The 18,693-nt window shown below is 34.3% G+C and overlaps 1 protein-coding gene across 11 annotated transcripts in view; it reads right to left on the bottom strand.

The window, feature by feature from the left end:
* pot (zona pellucida domain protein papillote) overlaps positions 1–18,693 on the bottom strand; it is a 222,220-nt gene that overhangs the window by 160,513 nt on the left and 43,014 nt on the right. For 2 of the 11 annotated variants that reach the window (XM_073975236.1, XM_073975237.1), the window contains exon 3: positions 4,541–4,588. The exons of 5 other annotated variants lie outside the window; for them this stretch is intronic. The gene's annotated coding sequence lies outside the window, so the exon portion shown is untranslated. 4 more of the 11 variants (XM_073975240.1, XM_073975239.1, XM_073975241.1 and 1 more) reach the window with 4 other exon arrangements.

Below are 18,693 nucleotides of genomic sequence, written 5' to 3'. Positions count from 1 at the left end.
AGCCATATCTATTTATGATTATAATATCTTTCCTGAATAATAAAGATGAGCACCTTTAAATAACAATTTTTTTTTTTGACCACTGAATAATATTCAATTTTTTTCAGTGCACACTTCGATTAACTCCACATTCAAATGTAGCTCTGCTCGCAACGTGTACATTTTTACATTCAATGCTCTTTCGGCTTTTGTTGAAATTATGATGTATATGACATACATTTTTGACGTATATTACATACATCGTAAACTTAGCCAAAACAAGGTTTTCGACATAGTAAACAAAGTCACTTTGTAGACAGATGCAACACACGTAAAGTAGTGGAAGTGTGCAGATTGTACGGTAGATGGCGTGCGTCATCCAATTTATTGTTCAATTATTTTAGTTATTTAAAAAATTAAAGAAAATTAACATTTGAGTTTTTTATTATGCATTTTAATATAAAACAAGTAAAAAAGCATTAAGTTCGGCCGGGCCGAACTTTTCATACCCTACACCATAAAATATTCCTGTCCCCAACTTTAAGTGGGTACGTTAAAATGTCAGATAATGTTTATGTACATTTATGCTTCATTCGGGAGGCCCTTTTTTATGGTGCCTATATCTAACTATGTATGTTGACAATTTTTGGTGGGCTAGAAATTGGGAGGTACTGTTATATAGGGGTTATAATAAAACATGGGCCTATGTTGACAGTTTTTGATGGGAGCCTTTAATGTCAAATAACTCCTAATTCGGTTAAAAAATTTAGCTAGAATCTTCAAAATATCGAAAATCGGTACATAACGTGGGAACTTCAAATGTCATTAACAGCTAGTTCGGAGGTATCTGGGCTATACGAAAATATGAACTTAAATGAACCGTTATACGGGGGCTATACCAAAACGTGGACCTATGTCCACAAGTTTTGTCATATAAGTTTATTGACATTTAAGAACTTTAAATGTCAAATTATAGCTACATCGGTCTGAAAATGAAGCTACAAACGTCAAAACACCGCAAATCGGGGGTACCGTTTTGTTATATAAGTTTATTGACACTTAAGAACCCTAAGTGTCAAAATATAGCTAAATCGGTCTGAAAATGTAGCTAAAACTGTCAAAATACCGTAAATTGGGGGGGTACCGTTATATGGGGGCTATACCGAAACGTGGACCTATGTCCACAACTTTTGTTATATAAGTTTATTGAAATTTAAGAACCCTAAATGTCAAATTATAGCTACATCGGTCTGAAAATGTAGCTAAAAATGTCAAAATATCGCAAATCGGAGGGTACCGTTATATGGGGGCTATACCAAAACGTGGACCTATGTCCACAACTTTTGTTATATAAGTTTATTGACACTTAAGAACCCTAAGTGTCAAAATATAGCTAAATCGGTCTGAAAATGTAGCTCAAACTGTCAAAATACCGTAAATCGGGAGGTACCGTTATATGGGGGCTATACCAAACGTGGACCTATGTCCACAACTTTTGTTATATAAGTTTATTGACACCTAAGAACCCTAAATGTCAAATTATAGCTATATCGGTCTGAAAATGTAGCTAAAAACATCAAAATACCGTAAATTGGGAGGTACCGTTATATGGGGGCTATACCAAAACGTGGACCTATGTCCACAACTTTTGTTATATAAATTTATTGATACTTATGAACCCTAAATGTCAAGTTATAGCTAAATCGGTCTGAAAATGTAGCTAAAAACGTCAAAATACCGCAAATCGGGGGGTACCGTTATATGGGGGCTATACCAAAACGTGGACCTATGTCCACAAGTTTTGTTATATATGTTTATTGACACTTAAGAACCCTAAATGTCAAATTATAGCCAAATCGGTCTGAAAATGTAGCTGAAAACGTCAAAATACCGTAAATCGGGGGGTACCGTTATATGGGGGCTATACCAAAACGTGGACCGATATATCCCATCTTCGAACTTGATCTTCCGACGGCTAAAAAAATGGTATTCCCCAATTTTCAGCGAAATCGGTCAACAAATACGACCTGTATGTTGCGAACGGACGGACGGACGGACGGACATGCATAAATCGACTCAGAAAGTGATTCTATGTATGGTAACATGGGGCGGCTTCGCCACTGGGGCGCCTTCGCCAGCACCGATTTTCTTGATAATTATAACTGCTACAGAAATGCCGTTAAAGGAAAAATTGTGAGTTTAACGAAGATCTTACATCTCCCAAAAATTGGCATTTCTATCAAATATATGATTGCTGATGCCCGCGGTTTCATGTTTCTGGGGTATTGTGAAAAATATTTATGGTAGGTATATTTTGTAATATCTTGTATACCTTTTGTGATATCAAAATTATATTTTATACCGTTAATAGACAACTACTGAAGAATATAAATCCAAATAATTTGCATGATAAAAGTAATTATAAACGTTAATATATTCATATTATGAACTATGTAGGGGGTGGGGCGGCTCCGCCATGATGGGAGTGTTGTGGGTTAATGTGAGAAATATGTCAGGTTTAACTTAAATTGTTTATGCTATTGATATACCACGCTATAATGTGAAGTTGAAATCAAATATTGTGCTAAACCTATCTAATTTGGCAAAATTTTCATTTTTATGCCTAAATTCAAGGTACCTACTTCAATTAACGGCTAGAATATCTTTCTTTTTGTAAATTGTAGAATCATTTTTGATTATTAAATAGAAAACATGTTCCTTTTATGCATAATGTTGATATTTGGGGAGGAAGTATGGTAAATGCCAGTTTTAGAGTCCGTTGATATATGTCCTATGTCGATGGCGAAGCTACCCCATGGGTGGGGAGGCTTCGCCACTTTTTAGACATTTTGTAAATGTTAAAAAATAATATTTTAAAAACGAAATTATAATCATTTATATATCAAAACTTATAGTCAAGACATGCTAATATTCTTACCAAAAATAATATTTGGAAAAACTTTAATGATGTCGATATGAGAACATTTTGAAAAAAACGTGGCGAAGGCGCCCCATGTTACCATATATCCCTAGAAGAAACTATGGGTCTATCTCGCTTCCTTTTGTATGTTACATACAAATGCACTAACACATAATACCCCTTACCACATAGTGGTGTAGGGTATAACAAGTTTTTGCAATTAGTTTCCAGTAAAAAATGTGGTGATAACGTAGCATTTTTGAGGTTTATGACGTTTACTACTTTTTAAACGTTTTCTACTGGTATCTGATGTTTTTGACGTTTACAACTTTGTGACCGTCGAAAACCTAAAAAAGCAGACCATCTCTGATTGAAACACAAATAAGTCCATATTTATATTAGGCAATTCGTAGGTAAAAGAGGGTGTTGAGAGGGAAGGGGTTCCCATATACCTCACCTCTCTCTCTCCATCGAACTGAAAATTGCCGCAAGGATAATTGCACATATTATGTGTATAAAAACTAAGTTATTCGTTAATAAAAAAAAAACAAAAAAAAAATCAAGACCTAACTTTATTACTTTTTTCAGTGCACACTTCGATTAACTCCACCATTACCACAACATTACTAACGATTGTTTGTTGACTATTTTTTATTTTATTTTATATACCGTTAGATGAAAGTTATACCTGCTATTATGCATTCTACATTATATATTTGAATCCATATTATTAGGGGAATTTTAAAAAACAATATACATTTCATCATTGCTTTTCTCAACTTTTTGTTTTATGGAGTTAGTCGAAGTGTGCTCTGAACGCCTCATATGTAGCTCCGATAAACCGATTTTAGATATTTTGGGACCTATATAGCTAAATCGAAATCTGATCCGATTTTCACAATGTTTGTCGTGAAACTTTGTCGTGACAAAACAGCCAAACGTAATAATCGCTAATCCATCCCTTGTGTCCATTTTTGGGGTTTAATGTAATGACAAACATGCCAGCTTCTGTTGGCGGCATTTCAACAACAATGACCAATGTTGCAGAGGACCTCCTGAGTTTTAAGTTGGTCCCAATTGCGTTAACAATAGTGCTTAAATACCAGAGATATAGAAATATACACTCAGCTATCCCACTTTAAAATTTAAGTACTTTTATTTTCATAGATTTTTAAAAACACATATGACATATCGACACCTCCAAATAATAGTATGCTAAGTCTAAAAAGTGAGTTTTGCAGGAGAAGCTCTCAATGTTTGGAAATTTTTTTGAACTTCAGTACTATGCTAAGTCAATATTTGTTTATAACTTCTGTTCGGATTGACCGATCATTACCAAAATTAGACAGAATTTAAGTTAAAGGACGTTCGACACCTCCAAATAATAGTTTGCTAATTCTGAAAAGCGAGTTTTGCAGGACAAGCTCTAAAAGTTTGGAAATTTTTTTGACCTTCAGTACTATGCTAAGTAAATATTTGTTTATAAATTCTGTTCGGATTGTACGATCATTACTAAAATTTGACAGAATTTAAGTTAAAGAACGTTAAATATAAAAATGTAAAGAACTTGAAAACATGCTAAGTCGACTTAGCATACTATTGTTTGGAGGCGTCGATATTACATATACATATATTACTCACCCCTGTAGTGTTCACATTAGTAACCATTTTGGTTGCACTCTCACTTACCTGAAAAGGAAAGAAAATTGAATAAATTATTTAATGATATTTAATTATAGCAGACAATTAATCCTGATTTGTATATAAATTAAACACGCATTTAAGATTTTATATGTAGAAAAAGATAAAACTTTGCGCAATAATTTTGTGAACAAAGAAGGTGTATGTATGCAAATGTCAAAAGGTCAGAGTAAATTACATGTAATTAAGGTATAATTGAATTAAAAAATTACCCACACTTTATGAAAATAAGAAAACAAAAACGCACGCACGCACACACATTAAAACCACATAAAAGGTAACTTATAAAGGCATCAACGTGTCTAAGACAAAAAGTGATTATTTTTAGAAACCACTCTCCACTATTCTGTGTATGCGGTGGCATGATTCGTATAATAACGCATATTTGCACATCCGCCCACAAGCAAACGTGATTTTAAAATGATAATACCGGACACCCACAAGCTGTCCATTGCAGAAATGATATTTATAATTTTTTTTTTTATTCACAAATTTTAGGCTTAACAGACAGTCGTCGTGTTTGCTTCTTTTTGTTCTTTGCAAAATAAGATTTTGTGGTTTGAAGTCTTTCTCTCCCATATTATGTTTTATAAAATTACCTGAAAGGAATTTAACAAAATAAGAAAGAAAATTGATATACGAAAAAAAAAACAAAAGCAGCAATTGGAAATCAAGAAAAGAAGGAAAAAATAAATTTTCTCACCTTTCTCAGTTTTTTGCTAGCTGCTTTAAAGACAAAAAAATAAATTGTTTTCCGCACTTTGAACTGAGGGACAGTCTCAATACTTTAAAAGAACATTTTTTGAACTCTTATTTTATTCCACAAATCTAAAGTGTTAATATTTTTCGACTAAAGCATTATTCAATGAACGCATTCTTTCAAATCTCAGCCAATGAAAAATAAAAAAAAAATCCAGCTTCAGGTACTGAACTTCACATTAACCTTTTGTTTCATTTTCAATTTCAAGTTTTATTTTTAATTCTGTTTCAACGACGATTTTCGTTTTAAATTCAGAAACAGAAACAAAATCTTTTCAATGCATATTCCGACGAGTGTGTGCTGGTGAAGTTTACGAATTCATTTTTCAAACAAACTGTCCCTTTGTTTCGTATCGATTTTGTTTTGTATGTTGTTTTCTTTTGACCTTGAATTGAGCGAATTCGCAGAGTACAAAATGTTAAACGACAATGATAATTTAAAGAAACCTGTATGGCATTTTTTGGCAAAACTGAAAGATGCGCTTGTATTTGTGAACTGTTTTTGTTGAGAAATGACGCATACGTTTTTTTGGCAAATTTTGTTGTCTGTCGCCGCTTTTGCTCTTCTAATTTTAAAGTCAGATTGTAATCTTAACATTTATTTATGGAATTTTACAGTTAGATTTTACAGTTTATTGTCTCCACGTTATAACCAAAAATAGTCGGATGGACATTATTTTAAATTTATTAGTCTACAATTGTTCTTCGTTTTGATTGCTTACTAAAGATACTCACTTCTAAATAGTCAGCATCTGACTGACAAGCTCAGGTATTTGTTTTTTTTTTTCTTCTCTGTGTTACTATGATCGTGACTCATGTGAAATTATTATGAAAAATGAATGATTGTGTTTTTGCTATTGCCGTCTGCTATTGACTTTGGTAAACCTGCAATTTTTCACGGTAATTTTAAAACGTTTGTTTGTCTGATCCGTAGCCAATACTAATATTTCAAATCAAATTCACATTGTAATTATTTTATTTGTTTTGCATCACCCAAGTGCATCTGGAATAAACCTTCAATACCAACGTACACATACATACATGTACAAAATTGTGCTTTAGATCAGACTAAAATATGCCAGTATGTATCAACAAGTTATTGCAAACATTTACAAAACTTTTAGGGCATAATGATCATTTTCCGTTTATCTAATCGGAAATGGCTTCTATGTAAATATAGGTGTATGTGTGTATTTATGAATGTGAATTTCAATGAATGAATAATAAATTAATCTGGGTTCCATTGTGGTACTATTTTTCAAAATGCTAAAATAGTCCTTCATTGAGTCCGAACGCCGTGTATTATTACAGCTGCCGTGATATAAAACAGGAGTTTGGTTGCAGAATTTAAGTTCGTCGGAATTTAAAACATTTGTCTGCAGTTTCACCCCGGTGCACTATGGGCCCAATGGTAGGTTTCTGAGGCAAAAGTCCCACTTTTCAAGTCATATATTTGAATAGATTAGATTCTTAACATTTTGGACCACTTAAAAAAACATTTCAACCCGACATCGCTTTATGATGCCTACCAGGCTGTCAAAGTTATTACTTTTTATATTGTAAAATTTTATAAAATTCAATCCACAATTGTTTCGCTCCACAATTGTTTCGGTCGACAATGAAACGCCGCACAGTGGTTCAGAAATCGATTTCCTTGCCAAAACCCCCAATTTTTTTGTTGACACCTATTGTAAATATCTATTACGGACTCGATAGTAAACATATTGAAACTAAGAAAAGTAAAAAAATTTGACCAAAATATTAAAAGGAGGAGTTAATTTTTTATATTTTTATTGTTTGTTTATTATGCTAAGTTTACATTTACGAAATCCACTCGATTTCAAGTGTCAATTCCATAGCTCAAACGTCAAATGAAATCTCATCTGGATTTCATTTGACGTTTAACCTATGGATTTGAGAATTGAAATCGAGTGGATTTCGTAAATGTAAACTTAGCAATACGGTTTGAACTTTCTTATATAGTTACAACATATAAAAATCTCAAAAATACTCATATTTTGATGCAAAATATAAAAAACTAAAATTTTTAACTTTGACCTCGAATTCCTCCGCAACCGCTAGACCGAATTTGTAAAAATTCTGTACACGAGATATAGAAGTTCAAATTGGGATAATGCGCTACTGTATCGTCTCCTTATAAAACAATGTCATGACAGCAGTTTTCCAACTTAAATTAATATATCTCAAAAATTAATCTGAACTTCTATATCTCAAAAACGGTAAAACCTACGAAAATCTAGTCAATCTTGTACAGAATTTTCACTGCTACATTTTCTTTAGTCCCATTTCGATAGGACTTGCGGTTTCCAAGCAAAATCATGAAAACTAAAAAAACTAAAAATGTCAACTTGAATCGAAATTTGTTTAAAAAGCGCTCCGGCAACTTTTTTGTTTTTATACCCTCCACCATTGGATGGGTTAAGTTTAAGTTTGTCATTCCGTTTGTAACTACTCGAAATAATCATTGTAGACCCCACAAACTATAAATATTCTTGATCAGAGTGCAATTCTACATCGATATAGCCATGTCCGTCCGTCTCTCCGTCTGTGGAAATCACTCAAGCGTCCGAACGGATTGAAGTAGGTAGATGAAATTTTGGGAAAATATGTTATATTTACGTAGGACTTTTGGTATTGAAAGCGGGCTATGTAGGTCCACGTTTTCGTATAGCCCCCATTCAAAGTGACGCGTGACGCGTCGTCGTTTTAAGGAAATTTTTGGGATATTTATCCCATTTTACCACCGAATTTATTAAGATATTTTGAATGTATTAGCCCCATTCGATTACATATTCGGTTGTATTTTGCGTTTCAAGAGGCTGGGAAACATATCTACCATAAAATGTTTATATAAACATCCCATACGGGACAAGGGAGACTTCTCTCATATCAATGAGAGCACCCCGATTCATATTATGCTCAATGATATGGGACCTACAGTTTATCGACTAGTCCGAATGGCGTGTCCTGAGACACCACTTGTAGAGAAGTTTTCATGGCTGAAATACTCAGAAATGTCGCCAACATTACTGAGGGGTATTTTGTCAACGTTGAAAATTTTGATGTTTCCATGGCCGGGGAATCGAACCCACGACCTTCAGCGTGCAAGGCGGTTGTGCATACCATTGCACCACGTTGGCCCCATATATAGTACGCGTCATTTTAACATTTTTTGAATGTATTAGTCATCATGAAATCATGAAAACTAAAAAAAAACTAAAAATGTCAACTTGAATCGCAATTTATTTAAAAAACGATATCTCCCGATTTTCGGTATTTTAAAGGTTTTAGCCTCATTATCGCAGCGAAATGGCTGAAATTTGGTATTTAGTCTTCGTTGGCGATATAAAACTTTTCCCCGGAAATTTGTAGGTATAGGTCCACGCATTCATATAGCCCCCATAGGACAGTACCTTCCGATTTTCGGTATTTTGAAGGTTGTGGCCTCAATATTCCACCGAAATGACTGAAATTTGGTGGTTAGTCTTCATTTGGGGTATAAAACATTCCGTATGAAATTTGTCGGTATAGGTCTACTCCTTCATATAGCCACATGGAACGGTACCTTCCGATTTTCGGTATTTTAAAGGATGTGGACTTAATATTCCACCGAAATGGCTGAAATTTGAAAGCTATACTATACTACCAAAATGCCTGAAATTCGATATTTCGTCCTCTTTTGAGATGCAAAAATTTCTCCCAGAAAATTATCTGTATCGGTCCACGCTTTAATGTACACCCCATGGAACGGTACATCCCAATTTTCGGTGTTTTGAAGGGTTTTATCCTCCGAAATGGCTAAACTTTAGTACATAGTCTTCGATGTGGGTATAAAACCTTCCACCTGAAATTAGTCGGTATAGCTCAACGTCTTCATATAGCTCCTATAGAACGGCACCGCCCGATTTTCAATATTTTGCAGGTTTTAGCCTCATTATTCCACCAAAGTGGCTGAAATTTGGTATTTTGTCTTTTTCCGGGCTACAAAGATTTCTCTCAGAAATTTGTCGATACAGGTCAACGGTACCTCCCGATTATTGGTAGTTGGAATTTTGTACCCTCATTATTTCACCGAAGTAGCTGTGATTTGGTATTTAGTCTTTTGCAGGGCTACAAAAATTTCCCTCAGAAATTTGTCGGTATACGTGCATTTTTTGGGGGGTACCCCAATAGAAGGGTATATCCCAATTTTGGGTATATTGAAGGTTTTAGCCTCATTATAACACGGAAATGGCTGCAAGATGGTACTTCGTCTCGTTGAGGGTATAAAAGTTTCCACCTGAAATTTGTCGGTATAGGCCGACGTCCTCAAATACCCCCATAGGACCGTACCTTCCGATTTACGGTATTTTGAAAGTTGTGGCCTCAATATACCACCGATATGATTGAAATTTAGTATTTAAATTGCCATGGTTGTATAAAATATTGCAGAAGAGAATTATCGGTATAAGCCCTTTGTTCAAATAAACCCATAGAAGCATACTTCCCGATTTTCGGTATTTTAAGGTTGTGTCATCAATATCCCATCGAAACGGATGATATGCAATATTTAAGCTCCGCTGGTGGTATAAAACTTCCCACCTGAAAATGTCCGCTATTTTGAAAGTTTTAGCCACAATATTCTATGGGAATAACTGAAATTTGATATTTAATCTTCGCTGGAGTTACGAAACTTTCCTTCAGAAGTTTATCGGTACAGGTTAACGGCACTTCCGATGTTGTTAACTATCCAAATCCAGAATATCCAGGTTTAGGTCTAGTGGGTTTTGCACAATTTTATGTATTTCGTAAATAAATAAATAAATTTTAAATATTGGTCGATGTTTTGGAAAAAACAAAAGTGTCGCTCCATATTAACTGTTTTGAAGGGAGTATTATCAGTTGAGATATATGTACTCCTGCAATAAAAGGAAGAGTGTAGTACTTTCATAAACGAAATAAAACTAATTGTTCCTATTCACTTCAATACAGTTCGTGGTGGAGGGTATAAAAAGTTCGGCCCGGCCGGAACTTAACGCTTTTCTTACTTGTTTTTTTTTTCTTATCTATGAACATTGTAGTTTCAGAATCCGCAAAAACTTCGAAGGTGTAAGCACTTTCCATCTAAAGTTGCTTCAAGAGCACCGTGCGGTGGTTATATGGTGGCTATATAAAAACATAGAAAACTTAACATATTTAAAACGGGAGGTAAATTTGCTCCAAACCCGTGTCCAAACCGTGGACCTATATTGGAAACTTTTTTAAGTATATTTTTTTATTCGAAAACAATTTTGAGTTAATTCGGTTGATTGCTGTAGGCAAAATATTCAAAATACATAAAATCAGGTGGTTCTGTTATAATAATATAGCAACTTCAACTAGTATCACCACAATGCATACATTGTCAGTACTCCTTAAAAACACTTGCAAACAGTTTTAAAAATTTCCACTTTGCCTTCATGCTTAAAACAGTAGACCTGCAATGATTTATTTAAAGTCTTTTGAAAAAAAGAAAAAACAAACACTTAAAATACCCTTTTTTGCGAATAATGAGAAACTTTCTCTTAGACAATTTGATTTATGTGCATTGTTTCAATGAATTTCAATTGTCTGGGGAATGAAGCAGCAGCAACAGAAACACAAGTTAAAATGTTTTAAAGTTTTATTTATTTCTACTACTTTTGTTTTCCTTTCCTTAACACCTCAACACAATGCTAATGATAATTGTATTAAATTTCTAGGAAACATAGCTCAATCCAAATCATAGACCATGTTAAACTCCAAAACAATGGTGCTATAAAACAACAATGATAAATCTGTGAAATTCTTCTCCTTTTTTTCATCCGTCTAAAATTGAAGGAAAGAACTTTAGTTGGGTTTAAAACAAAACATAAAATACAATTGGAATTGAGTTTTTTTGTTTTGTTTTTGAAGAAAGGTATCATAATAATTTCCGATGAAGCGGCAAAGATAAAGCGAAACGAAGTTTATTGTTTCTTTTACACGCTACAAGCCGCTGCAGTTTTTATAGTGATGACAACATAATCGTTAATTTGATGGCAGTTTTTTAATGTCTTAACAATTGTGTTTTGTTCTTATATGAAGAATGATAGCATTAAAGGTGTTCTGTAGTGGAGTTTTTGAACAAATGTTGACGAGTGTTTAATGGTTTCTCATTTTGTTTTTTTTTTTTTCAGATAATATCAATATATTCAGCTATTAAAATTTAATTTTTATTAATTTCTCAGTGGATTTTTTGTGTCAAATTCGTTATTTTTCTTAAACATTTAAACTCTTTGCTTGAAAGCATCATTAAAAATATGGGAATGGTATTCATTAAATAATGAGTAATATTTAAAGAAAACCATTCCCATATCTATTTAATGATGCTGCCATCCAAATCTAACGAAAGATTTATCCATTTATGATTAATAATAATTTATTATGTTTAACATGTGCTCTAAAGTTGCTCTTGTACTTTCATGTACTGCACTCAACTAATTGGATGAAGACATCCCATGTTTATGTCCAGTCATCTTGTATCCATCGTTTTTCACAATAATAATAATAGTTATTCTTCCTTATGGCCATTCTCGACCTGCGTTTTCCTTATTAAAAAAGATGATTAAGCATATGCAAAGCTTACAACAAAAAAAATATTTTATCTACGACAACTTAATATGAAAAAATATTAAGCAGCAAAAAATACAAATAAAACTGGCACAGAAGGATTAACTTAATAAAAGTTGCCGTCATCACATCGCTATCACGCAGCATCGTAAAACTCCTTAAAAGTTTTTTCCTTTCTCTCTCTCTACAATAATTGTACTGAAGTAAAGGTCCTTTGATAAATGTGATTTAAATTGTTTGCATAGTGGGTTGGTGATGTGTATGTGGGATGCGAAAACAGTCAGTTTTACTTCTGAATTTAAAGATATTGAAATACTTTTTTGTTTTTTCAAAATAGTCTGGCTTAATCCCATTGTTGTTGTTTTAATATTTTAAAACAACTATTTTATTAGTGGAAAAGATTTGGCATTGTTTGCCAAGGGGTAAGGCAGGGAATACTATAGTTTCAATCCACGCCACTGGATCTCATCAGTTCCCTTGTTTCTTGTTTGTGGATATTCTCCACCGAAGTTATTTTTCAATAACTTCTTCAACAAGAAACTTGTTATACCCAAACATCAATCGTCAGCTCGAAGTATAAAGGATCGAAACTATAGTATTCCCTGCCATGCTTCTTTTGATATTGAAATACTAATTTTTACTGAATTTTTTAAGTTAGTGGAATATATGAAAAATTACGGCCTACAGTCTGTATCACTACCATGATGTTGAAGGTGAAAGAGGCGTTCCGTCAATGCCGTCAAAATATATGTATTACTGTGAAGGAAGTTATTTCTACAAACGATAAAGGAAAGCCAACGCCGATTTAAAACTGCTACTGGTTTCGCTTTGATTGTAGCATCCATCATCATTACCATATATGGGGTTTATGTAGTGCTTTTGGTAGCCGTAACTATTTATGTTATTAATCAACCTACTAACCTATTATATGGCATTTCACTCGAAATAAGCAAGTCCTCCAAAAAAAATTCGACAAAGAAGCGGAAAAACTGAGACCTGTTCAATTACACTACACCCTACCTTTGTATTTTGCCTCTGCTGGATTTGAACTTGCGACTTTCTTATTTACATATATCTGAACACAATACACTTTTTGCCTCGCTTACAAACATAAAAGGGTTCCTTAAACGCATGCATGTGCATCACCAACTTTTCGTATGTTTTGTACTTGGAAACACATGCGGCAGTGGAAGTTATGAGCTTGGCTTTGAACGCACAGTGTCACGACCGTGGCCAAAAATGGAAAAAACTGAATACTTCGTTGAACAAATTTATTGATGGGGAGTGATAGAAAACATATTAATTAAGAAAAATCTGAGCTTTGGTACTGATACGTGAAGTAGTTTTTGCTATATGAGGATTTAAATCCGACAATTTTAGTTAATACGTATTTTGTGTTTTTTTTTTCTAAAATTAATAAAATATATTATGCGTTAATATTTAAAATTTAAAAGTAACGGTCGCTGCAAAAATGGTTCCTAAGTTCTCTTGGGATGTAATAAACTTGGCTACACTTTTGTTCGCATGTAAATATTAATCATATGGTGTTTACATTTACCCAAACATCTATTACTAAGTTTATTAATTTTCTGAAGCAAATTTTAAATTGAGTGGAGTGGGATAAAATGGTATGAAAGTGTATATCGATATTTTTTGCTGTATGAGTAGTAAAAAGTGAGTACTTCAAATATATAAAGGTCCCAGCTGCAGAGGTTTGCAGACGAATTTGTCATTTCTCTTTTTCAGCGACCACCTCACTGAGAGGATACCCCCTTTTTTAACAAATCGTTTTGCGGTGTTGGCTATAGCGCGAAAACGAATGAACCGATCATCATATATTTTTGTGAGCTTATTAAGTACCTAATAATCTTGCTTTAAAACGAGAGAATTTTAAGAATATCAATATTTAAAGAAAATGTTAACAGCGAAAATCAAAATTAGATTTTTTACAAAAAATTTAACGTTTTTTGACCACTAATCGCTCAAAAAATTTTTTTAAAGGAAACTTCTCATATTTAAAGACAAGAGTTTGATATATTCTATATTCTCACAAACAATATGAAGACTAAACACCAAATTTCAGCCATATCGGGTTGAGGTCACAACACTCAAAATACCAAAAATGAGGAGTCACGGTTCTATGGGGGCTATAGGAAGACGAGGACCTATACCGACATATTTCTGGTGGAAGGTTATAAGTCCTCCAACGGAGACTTAATACCAATTTTCAGCCATTTCGGTGTGATAATCAGGCTAAAACTTCCAAAATACCGAAAACCGGGAGGTGCCGTCCTATGGGGGCTATATGAAGGTGTGGACCTATGTAGACAAATTTCAAGATGAAGGTATAATGCCCCCCTACGAAGACTAAATACCAAATTTCAGTAATTTCGTTGCAATAATGAGGCTAAAATCTTCAAAATACCGATAATCGGGAGGTACCGTTGTATGGGGGCTATATCAAAACGTGGACCTAAGTCCACAATTCTCTGTTGGAATATTTAATACCTCTGCCGAAGACTAACCACAAAATTTGAATACTTTCGGTTGGTCATTGTGTCTAAAACACTCAAAATACCGAAAATCGGGAGGTACGGTTCTATGGGGGCTATATCAAAACGTGGACCGACCAACCCAATTTTTTGTCCTGAAGATTGTAAGTCAATAATAGGCACCTGTACCAAAATTGATGTACCTACGACAACTCCTTCTATTTTTGGCCACAGTTAATATGATCTCGCGACATTATGCGCCGTGATAACACATTTCATATGTTGTTCAAGATTCAAACCCCAGCTCCAATGTCGATATTAAATAAAATATCAATATAATCCGGACAAAATAATTTTTATACCCTCAGCCTTTAGGCTAAAGAGGGTATTTAAACTTTGATACGACCAAAAATGTGCCTCATCGAAATAATGGTTTTAGACCCCAAGTATGTTTGTACGATATCCGTTTCAGACAATTTTGAGTAGATCTAGCAATGTCCGTCCGTCTGTCTGTCTGGCTGGCTGGTGCGCACGATAACTCTCGAACGGATGAACCGAGTCGGTTCAAATGTTGGCTTTCGTAATATTTTGCCCAAACTTAGCTTAAGTTCGAAGATGGGCTATATCGGTCCACTCCTTCCGGTACCTCCCCACAAAAGTTCGAAAAATTTGTGGTCACGATAACTCTTGAAGGGAGTAACCGATTTGGTCCATACTTTGCCCATTGTAAAATGTGTACTAGACTTAGATAATGTTTCAATATATTCCAATCGGCCTCCCACACAAAATTTCGGAAAAGTTTAGTTTAGGGCCATCTCTCGAATCGCTCTGATTTTCGTTTTAGCAACTTGTATTCAGTGCCCTCCATACGACGGTACAAATTTCATTAGGGGCAAGTCCATACTTCCTGAGAAAATAGCCTGAAAGTTGCAAAAACCCCTGTGACACGGTGTGAGGTGGTTGCAGCGCAAGATAACTCTAGAACGGATCTACTGATTCGGTCCAAAATTTGGCCTTAGTAATATTTTGTCCATACATAGTTTACGTTCGGTTCACTCCTTCAGGTACCTCCCCCACAAAAGTTCAAATTTGTTCGGAAAATTTGTTCATACGGTAACTCTTGAAGAGAATGGCCAAATTGGTCCATACTTTACACATCCTAATATATCTACCAGATATAGATCAGGTTCAAATATGGATTATATTTGTCCACTCCATCCGGTACCTCCCACACAAAATTTCGGATAGGTTCACTTTAAGACCTGCTATCCAATCACTTAGATTTTTGTTGAAGCAACTTGCATTCGCTGCCTTAATTACTATGGTAAACGTTTTTTTCAGGGGCAAGTCCATACTTCTTCAGCAAACATCCCGAAGGGTGTAAAAACCCCCTATGGCACAATATGTAGTGGCTGGAGATCCACTTAATGGTCGATGTAAATCCATTCCTTTTAGTATCTCCACCGCAAAACTTTTGATCTCTAATCCTAATGAACATTTTTGTCGGTTCAAATTCCCAAAATTTGTAAAAACTCCTAAATACATACGTTTTTTGGGAAAAAAAATTGTTTCAACATATACAGGCTGAGGGTATATCTCTGTCGGCAAAGCCGACTGATACTTTTTTACTTGTTTTTTTTTTAATTTTTCCTTACAAATTTTTCTTAATACAAGTGCGAAACATTTGTTATTTTTGTATATTTGGGCCAATATTAAAGAAGTTATGCCTATTTCTTTGCCTATAGTTTTTACAGAATTCTCTTTTTTAAGGCGCGAGTTAAAAAATCTGAAAATATACTGAGCAGCATCACTACAGCAAAAAATAAAGGAAATCAGAAACCACTTTTTGAAAAAGTGTCCGATTTCATTCAGAGATCTATCTCCAGGTTGGCTTCAAATTGTTTGTAACGGTTTTAGTCTTAACATATCGTCAGTTTCATGCTTAAGTGTTCCATACCCCATTTTTGACTTTTAGAGATATAGGTGGTTGCTAGGGTTTTTCGGTATGCTCTTTCTGAATTTCTTGTCGGCTTACTCCTATCTGCTCTAGTTTCCGAGATATCCACTTCTCGATGGGAAAGCATAAACTTTTTTCAGTTATGAAATTAATATTTTAAAAACTTAAAAGTTTAAAGACACATTTCAAAAATCAGAATTTTAATTTTCGATTTAGAAGTATTTCATTTATTGAGGCAAATATGGGAAAATTTTTTGTCACTTTGTTCCATGTGATTTACAATATTTCACATTTGTGTCATAAGTGCTGATATGGAACAAATCGACAAAAATTCTTTTTTTAAAAAAATCTCTATAACTTTTATATTCCAACACATATTCCTCTAAATTTTTGCAAATATGTTCTTTATACCATTATTAATATTTCATGTCAAATATATAAATATTTGCTTTTGTCAGCTCCACACAGTTGTGACGCAAAACATTAAAATGCGATTATCTCAAAACGGGCAAATGACGTGTGGAACACTTAAGCATGACACCTAGGATATCTGGATCAAAACCCGTAATTTCGATGAGAGTTCTTTAAGCGAATCAGTCGTAAGTCATAACTCTACTACATTATTTGTCATTTGATCCGTTTCAAACGAATAGAAGTATTCAACGCAAGTTATTAAATTGTTATAAAATTGTTTGACGATTTTTTTCATAGACACATTCCCTTAAATAATTTACATAAATTACACACATGATGTCATTTTGTGAAGGCCAACCACCTGTATGTACATATACTACGACTAGTAATTAAAATCAATAAGATATTACACATCGAGAAAGCTTCTTCTTCACATTTTATAAATGAAGTCATTTGCACACCTACCTTAAATGGTTATCAATCATTATTAATAAAAAAATACATAACTACATACGTTTATGTTAATCGCTGTTGCGGCCTAAACAGACCCAATGTGTTTGTGACAATGAAGGAGTGAATCAGTGAGTGAGTGCAGTTTGGATGGCGTTATGCTTGTTCTTATCAAGACACACAATGGGCCCAAGATGTTGGTGTTGTTGTTTTTGTCATAGTCGTTGGAGTATGGTTACAACTATGATGATAGTAACACAAAAAAAAACTTAATGTTTAACCTCGAAGAAGCTAGAGCAGAGCAACAGCAACACACAACAAATTGAACACAATAAAAATCGTCATGGGTCTCACTCAACTCAGAGAGTGTAAGCGTTTATTTATGAGCAATAATAATAAAACATGAGTTGCATACGAAATGATGTTGCATTTCATAGGCTTAACTAATTGAATATGACTTAACATTTGACAGTATAACGAATAGTGTATACCTAGTAGTAGTAGTTGTGGTAGGCCGATGGTTCGTTCTCCTTTTCCATGAGTAAAAGGAAAATAAGTCATAGACCATGTAAATAAATAGTTTGAGGTTACATTTGCTATCCTTAAATATGTTATTGGTTAAATGATTACATATTGAAGACATTTGTAATTCATTTAATGAAAGTTGTACAAATCCTTTTTTATTGGCAAAAAGTGACGAGTCATTGAATTAATTATAATATGAACAGAGATGTTCGGCTTTCGCCTCAAATCAGTACGTGATGAAATGTTATATTATCAGCTGGTGTTGGTTGTTATTGCAGCTAGGAGGATCAAAATCGATTCACCTTCTAAAAATAAGTTAATTGGTACAATATGTAGTTTGTCAAGTGCATATTTTTAACGAGAGTAGAAAATTGACCTTACAAAGAATTAGTTTGACGTTTTAGTGTTGCACAGTGCAAATTGACGGTCAAACTTGTTTCTTGGCAGATTCAATAGATGTAACGTGACAAATTGATCACATACATAAAACCAACGACAGCGCTGCCCCACTACCACAACAACATTACAACCGGCCAACGGAGAACAGCAAAGCCCCACTACACAACAGCGTCACAACCTGTGTGGGATGTGTGTGTTACAGTGCAAATATAGGCAAGCGACAGCATAACAACTGCAGAGTAATTCTCAAATGCTCTGTGCGACTGTACACACTAATATTCCAATTTCGTTGGCGAAAGACAGGCTTGCTACTGCAGGGAGCCAGCCATACGGGCTTGAGTACAGTTGTGTGTTCGTGGTCCGCCAACCGACACGGGAGTGTAGAGAGGTTGGGAAGTATTTTTGAGAGCTACCCCTTTGCGCGGTGGCTAATACATTCACTCCACCTTCGGGTGTTGTTCCACAAA

The sequence above is a fragment of the Musca autumnalis genome, unplaced genomic scaffold (genome assembly GCF_047663935.1).
Source record: "Musca autumnalis isolate F117 unplaced genomic scaffold, ASM4766393v1 scaffold_3, whole genome shotgun sequence".
Taxonomy (NCBI): domain Eukaryota; kingdom Metazoa; phylum Arthropoda; class Insecta; order Diptera; family Muscidae; genus Musca; species Musca autumnalis.
Note: the sequence above shows the minus strand (reverse complement) of the source record. Positions and strands in the feature narration are given on the sequence as shown.